This window comes from Lutra lutra, chromosome X (assembly GCF_902655055.1).
Source record: "Lutra lutra chromosome X, mLutLut1.2, whole genome shotgun sequence".
In the NCBI taxonomy this organism is placed as follows: Eukaryota; Metazoa; Chordata; class Mammalia; order Carnivora; family Mustelidae; genus Lutra; species Lutra lutra.
Genome location: NC_062296.1, coordinates 63229547 through 63236937, shown reverse-complemented (window position 1 = coordinate 63236937; position 7391 = coordinate 63229547). Strand labels below are relative to the sequence as shown.

The 7391-nt window shown below is 50.0% G+C and overlaps 1 pseudogene; it reads left to right on the top strand.

The window, feature by feature from the left end:
- The first annotated feature begins 374 nt into the window (after positions 1–374).
- LOC125091510 (GTP-binding nuclear protein Ran-like) lies at positions 375–1268 on the top strand (annotated as a pseudogene).
- The last annotated feature ends 6123 nt before the right edge of the window (positions 1269–7391 follow it).

Here is a 7391-nt window from a genome sequence, read left to right as displayed (position 1 = left end):
TTGTCATACATAGTTTCTGGGAGGAGTTAATGCTGTCCATAATGTCACCAGGAGATGACAATTGGAAGCTCTGTGCTTGGACCTTTCTGGACTGTTCCCATATCTCTTCCCTTAACTTATTTGAATCCGTATCCTCTTGCTGTAATATACTAAAACTGTGAGTATAACAACTTTCAGTGAGTTCTGTGAGTCTTCCTAGTAAATAATCAAACCTGAAGGTGGTCTTGGGGACCCCTGAACTCTGCAGTTGGTGTGAGAAGTGAGGATGGTCTTGTAGACTGTTGGCCTAGTTTTACAAGATGGAGAACACTATCATGTTAATACTAGATACAAAAACAATGGTCGTAACACCCTCAGTCAGATGGGGCACTGGGATGCTTCTGGAAGCTGACCAAGGAGAATCACAAGTTCAGTTCAAACTCGTATTGGTTGGTGATGATGATGCTGGAAAAACGACATTTGTGAAACGTCATTTGACTGGTGAATTGGAGACGTATGGGACACTGTTGGCGGTTGAGGCCCATTGCCTTGTGTTCCACACCAGCAGAGGACTGTTAAGTTCAATGTAGGGAATACAGGGGGTCAGGAGAAATTTGGTGGACCAAGAGATGGCTGTTATATATGAATTCTGTGTGCCGTCGTGATGTCTGATGTAGCATCGAGCGTTACTTCCAAGGATGTGCCTCACTGGCAGAGAGATTTGGTACAAGTGTGTGAAAACGTCCCCATCACGTCAGGTAACATCGAAGTGGGTGTTAAGGACAGGAAAGTTAAAGCAAAATCCACCATCCTTCATCGAAAGAAGAATCTTCAGTACTGTGATGTTTCTGCTAAAAGTAACCACAAACTTTGAAAAGCTCTTCCTTTGGCTTGCTTGAAGACTAATTGGAGACTCTCACTTGAAGTTCATGGTCATGGCCGTTCTTGCCCCACCAGAGGTGAGCACGGACACAGTTCTGGTAGTGCGGTATGAGGCTGGTAGAGGGCTCCCTTCAGCGTGCCCAGAAACACCATCTCTCCATGTGCCGGATAGCTCCATCCTTCTGTGGCTGGTGTACCATGTCATGGTGCCCACGCCAACCACAGGTTGGCTGCTCTCTATGCACGTGCCTTCCGCCAATGAGACCATCTTTAAATGCCTAATAGGAAGAACATTTGACTTCAAAATCCATTTGGATCATAATAAGAAATGTCAACATTTCATTTGTCCACTAAAGGAAGAGCTGCCAGATTCTCTAAATAGAATTCCAACTGTTGCACAATTTTGAACGGATGATTAAAAAAAATGTTAATTGCTTACCTATGCTAACAAAGTTTCTCCTTGATGGTGACCATCAAGCTTTCAAGTGTTAATCACCCAAAAGTCTAGATCAGGGATTACGTGTGGCTGCTTCGAGCATTAAACCTCATATAAAAAGTTACATTGATGAAAGCAAACTGCGGTAGACTGATTAAAGGCCACCAGTCCCTCCCATGCTGCTTTGCACTGCTCAGTAGGTCCTCCACATCTTCCTCCCATCCAGGGGCCTGCTGTTTCTTCACCCACCCGAGACTCTGGGCTGGCCTTGTAACCTGCTTCAGCCAATAGAAAGAGGTGGAAGTGACGGGACGCCCGCAGTTAAGTCAGGAAGCTTTGAGGCTTCTGCCTTGATTCCCGTGGAAGGTTTGGGTTGCCATGTAAGAGTCCATTTAGCCTACTAGAACATGAGAAGCCATGGAGGAGAGGAGACCTGAGGTGTCCTAGTCCACAGCCAGACATGCAAGTGCAGCCATCTTGGATCTTCTAGCCTAGCTGACCCTCCCTCTTGAATGAGTCCAGTCGGGACCCTCAGAGGAAGTGTCCGGCCAAACCAGCACAATCATGACAAAGCATGGACTATCACCAGCACACTTGGGTTGGCTCGTTGTTACACGGCAAAAGCTAACTAAAACACAAGCTCAATTCATCATTAAAAAAATGAAAGGATAGGAGCGCCTGGGTGGCTTAGTCTATTAAACCTCCGACTCTTGATTTTGGCTCAGGCCATGATCTCAGGGTGGTGGAATCGAACCCCGCCTCTGGCTCCGCATTCAGCCTGGAATCCGCTTGGATTCCCCTCTCTCCCTCTCCTTAGGCCCCTCCCCCTGCTCTCTCTCGAAATACATAAATAAATCTTTCTTTTCTTTTTTTTTAAAAGATTTTTATTTATTTATTTAATTGACAGAGAGAGATCACAAGTAGGCAGAGAGGCAGGCAGAAAGAGAGGGGGAAGCAGGCTCCCCGCTGAGCAGAGAGCCCAATGTGGGACTCGATCCCAGGACTCTGGGATCATGACCTGAGCCGAAAGCAAAGGCTTTAACCCACTGAGCCACCCAGGCGCCCCTAAATACATAAATAAATCTTAAAAAAAAAAAAAAGAAATTATAAGAACAGAAGGGGTAAGTGGGTAGGGAGAGAAATGAAACAAAACTGACCCTACCTTGATAACTGTTGTTGAAGCTGAGGATTTATTACAGACTCATCTTTTTTTTTTTTTTATATGTGTGAAAAATTTTCCCAAGTATAAAGGAGAAAATGGAGGAGGAGAGCTGTGTCGACTGTATTAGGAAACTGTATATGCACACTGGACATTTAACACCATTTATAACAGTTTACATTTCATTTTCTTTACATGATTACATAATCACACAATGAAATCATTTTTTTCCCCCACCAGGCCCCATTTCGACTCTCCAAATACTCTCCAGTTCACCCCTGAAAGTCATCGGGATATTATATAATATAGATTTTTTGGGTGTCTCATGAGGTGAACAAGGATGAGGAGGAGCCTGGTCTGACCCCATATCCAACAACCTCGCGGAAGGCAGCTGGCGTCCCCAACAGGGCTCCAACAAGGCAGGCGCTCCAGCAGGGCGGGGCTCCAACAGGGCAGGCGCCCCTGCCCGCTGCCCCCCGCATCCTTCCCCGAGTGGGAGGAGCCGATGAGAGGCCCGCCTCTCGGCCCGCCCGCTCAGCTCTCCAGCCCGCCCTCCTGCCCAGGGTCTGGCTCGGGTGTGACTTTGCCGGGCCCGCCTGCCCGTTGGCGCGCGCCGGGTCCTCGGGGTGGGGGTGAGGGTGCTGGGAGGGGCCGGAAAAGGCGGGCCACCCTGAATTACGAACCGCTCCAAACCATCCGGGGAGGAGCCAAAAGCTTTTCTTAGACCGATGCGGCAGTCCTCCCATCCCCTCCCGAATCCTTCCGAGGGGACGGGTGGCGGGCACGCCGCTCTGGGCTACCAGTCGCCCTGGGACTCCCCGGCTTTGGGGAGCGGGGAAACGCTGCCTCTCTGAGTCACACTCTCCGGGCGACCCTCGACGGCTGTACACGCGCGCGCAGCCCCGAAGTGAAGGGGTGACGGGGCGCGGCGTCGAGGGCCGGGGACGGGACCAGTGCTGTCCCCAGCGAGGCGCGGGTCGGCCGGGGAGGTGGAGGGCCCGGCTGGGGCCCGGCCGTGAGCGCCCCCACGAGGCCGTCTGGAACCCAACTTTCCACCGCCTTTTGGATCCCGTCCCGCTTCCGAATAACGTTGACAGATGCGGGCTCTCGGGCCTCGAAGCCACGGTCCCAGAAAGTCCTCTTTCCTTGCAAGGGCGCCCAGACCCCGCGGCGCGATGGGGGAGGGAGGAAGGGAAGGAGGCGGGAGAAACGGGGTGCGGGGTGGAGGGGAGGTAGGCAGCGGTGAAGGAGGGAGAGTAATTGCATTGGCCGGTCGCATCCGCAGCGGATGATCGGGGCGGGGTCGGGGGGGAGCCTCCCCCGGGACCCAGCGATCCGCTTCCCCACGCCAGGCTGCAGACCAATGAGCCCACAGCACGCGGACCAGAACATAAACAAGGCTATTTTATTACTTCCTTTCTATTTACTTATTTATTTATTTTGCTCACTAATTAATAAATAAACTCCTGCACCGGGGGAAAAAAATGCAAACACAAGCAGAATCCAAACATCCTTTTGGTTGCCACTTGGTTATGTAAGAAGGAAGAATTAAGGCTATTTGGCGGTAAAGAATTCCTCCAATGCCACGCTCCAAATCAAAGCCCCGCAAGGCCTTAAATCAAAGGGGAAAGCGGGCACCAGCAGCAAGCAGGGAAAGTGGGGCAGAGTTCTGCCGGCAGCTCACGTAATGTTCCTGCTCCTAAGGGGACGATTGTCACATGTCGCAGAATCAGGCCCAGCTGAAAGCGACCAGTCCTTCGTACCACCTCCTAGTACCACCCTGGCCTCCCCATTCACTTTCTGACAGTGCCAGGGTTCCCAGGCCCCCACCCCCATCCACCGTGGCCAGGGTGCTGGGGGGCAGGAATACAAGCCTACCGTTGTCCCCTCATCCAGGGGTTTAAGATTGGGAGGGAGAAAGTGTCTATGCAGAGCCAGAGGCCATGGGTGTAAACAGGGGAGCTGTGGGAGAGAGCAGCCTTCGAGAAGAAAAGGCCAACGGAAGGAGGGAGAGAGGGCAAGGGAGGAAGTGGGAGACCGAGCATAAAATGCAGCTAGCACTGAGAGAGGCAGGCTGCAGGAATTCTGCGTATGCTCCCTGCTGCCTTCTGAGGCCCACTGCAGCAGCACAACCCCCTACCCCGCAAACACACACCGTCTTTGGTAACAATAATCCCTGTCTTCTGGTTCACCAGGCACCTGTGAATTACAACCTTCTGAAATTCAGTGAGCTCGAAATTTCTGTTGCTTGGACTCAGTGGGCTTCTAAATAATACGCCTTCCAATCAAAGCTTCCTTTCCCATTTTACTTTAAAAACATATATTTTTTAAAGATTTTATTTATTTATTTGACAGAGGGAGAGAGAGAGCACAAGAAGGAGGAGCAGCAGGCAGAGGGAGAGGGAGAAGCAGGCTCCCCACTGAGCTGGGACCCGGACATGGGGATCCAGTGGATCCAATCCCGGGGAGATTGGGGGCTGGACAAGTCGAAAGCCCAGCTCCTGGTTAAGTTTGCCAACGCCACTGCCAAACTCAGATAAACTCGCCACAAGAGAAATCAGTAACTCCAGAGATGAGGGAGTTTGGAAGAGAGAAAGGGAGAGATTTATTTTGGTTGCTGGCAACTGGGGGCTGGAGACAGGCTCAAGTGACCTCCCCACCTGCAAGATGGAAACCTCGTTTTATAAAGAGAGGTCTGGGGGATAAGTTTGAGAGACAGCGGGCAGGGAGCACGTGATCCCGCGTGGGGGTCGGCCAGTGCTCAGCCCATGATTCTGGGCCAGGAAGGGGATGTGTGGGGTGTGGCCTTCTAGGCATTCCGTTGGTATCAGGACTTTTCTGGTCTGGTGGTTGGAATGTTCCAGTCATTGCAAAACATCTTCGTCAATGCCTCAAGAAAGTGCGATAAGAAATAAGCACAATGGGTTTTAGTTAGAGCCTGAGTTAAGCGGCTTGTCTATTTCTGGTTTAATTGTTGGGGCCTATAGTTGAGCCACAGGGCTCCCTGACAAAACGGCATGTACCCAACATTATAATATCACATGGACTAACTGCGGTGCCCAAAACCTCCTCTGCGCTCTGCCTATTTTTCCCTCCCCGCTAAGCTCTGGCAACCGCCGATCCTTTCACTGTCTCCATAGTTTCGTCTTTTCCAGAATGTCATAGAGTTGGACTCATGCCGAATGTAGCCTTCTCAGACTGGCTTCCTTCACTTAGTAATTCAATTTTTTTTTATTAGTTTCAGAGGTCGAATTTAGTGATTCATCTGTTGTATAGACCAGCCAGTGCTCATTTCATCAATAATGCCCATCCCCCAGGGACCCCCTCCTCCCCAACCCCCCCTCCCTCAATCCGCTTCAATGGTAGACATTTCCTGTTTACATTTTCCCACCCTTTCTCTCCTTTAGTGGACACGCTACATCATACCTTCCAACTGAGGGAAAAAGCTTATTTGGGGCCTCTCAATAAATTGGAATCAAATGTTTTTGCTTTGGGAAAAGGGAAAATGACAGCGACTAAATCCTGGAACCTAGAAATCCCAGCATTTCTCGTTGTAGTCATGGTCCAACCGGTCTAAAGCGTTCTCTGACTTCATTTTCCAGAGCAGGGATGTCTAAAGCCTGGGGAACACATGTTCTGAATGGTGCCTGCTTCACCCAAGGACTGGACATGCCCACGAACCTGGCATCCATGGAACCGTCCCTAAGGGCTGCCTCTCCTCACTCTGGGTGGCATGGTCCCATCTGCAGTAAGCAGAAGCCAATCCTGTTCTGCTTCGAGGCAAAAACCATGAGGGCCTGTTTCAGGAGCACTTGCAAAGACTCCTTGCCCTCTTTCCCTGGAAGTCAAGAGCAAGGTCAAGACTCTGTACCATTCTCCCATCACCTATAATAATGGCAGCAATAGCAGTGGCCATTTACAGAGTGCTAATTATATACCAGGCGCCTTGCTAAGTACTTCATACGCATTTATTTAATTCTCCCAACCTAATGAGGTCGTATCCCCCATTTTATAACCGAAGAAGCTGAGTCACAGGAAAATTGTTACATGCTCAAGGTCACACAGCTTAGAAGTGGTCTACCCAGGATTTGAGTCCAGAAAGTCTAGTTGCAGGGTTCAACTGTGAACCACCGCACAGTGATGGGGGAAGATATTAGTTATATGTTGCTGTATAATAAATGACTCCAAAACTCAGTGGCTTAAAATAATTGGGCAGTTATCATGGCACGCAATTCCTGAGGGTCAGGGATCTGGGTGTTCTGGCTCAGAGGGTCTTGAGGGGAAGGCTCCTCTCAAACTATACCCTCCCAAGACTTGACTGAACATAGAGGATCTGCTTCTAAACTCATTTGTGTGGCTGGTGGCCGGGGCCCCGAGTTCCTTGCCACATTGGCTTCTCCATAGGGCTGCTCTGGACAAGGCTTCCCCAGTGTTACGTACGGAGGGGGAGAAAGAGACAGATACTGATAGATGAGCCACTCTACCATTTATGACCTAGTCTTCCAATCACACATCATCACTTCTGCCTTCTTCTATTTATTAATCCAACCCACACCCAACAAGAGGATTACACAAAGGCTCAAATACCAGGAAGTGGAGATTACTGGATGCCATCTTGGAGGCTGGCTACCACAGCTAAGCAGGAAAAGGACCTTGCCCTCAGAAAATCCTAAAGCCTGCTTTAGAGGTGATACTGTGCAAATGTTTGTCACCACTCAACACACCCTCACCCTGTGTCCGACACATTTCACCAGGCACTATGGAAAGAGGTAGACTCATCTAGAACATGAGCTCTGTGGGGTCAGGCTCTCCATCTCAGGCAACATAAGGTTGTCAGGCTTCCATGAATATTTTTAATTGACACTAAAGTAGTCAAAGATGCACTCACTGCCTTGGGAAGTTCACAGTCTAGATTTAGAGCAATCTTAATTACAT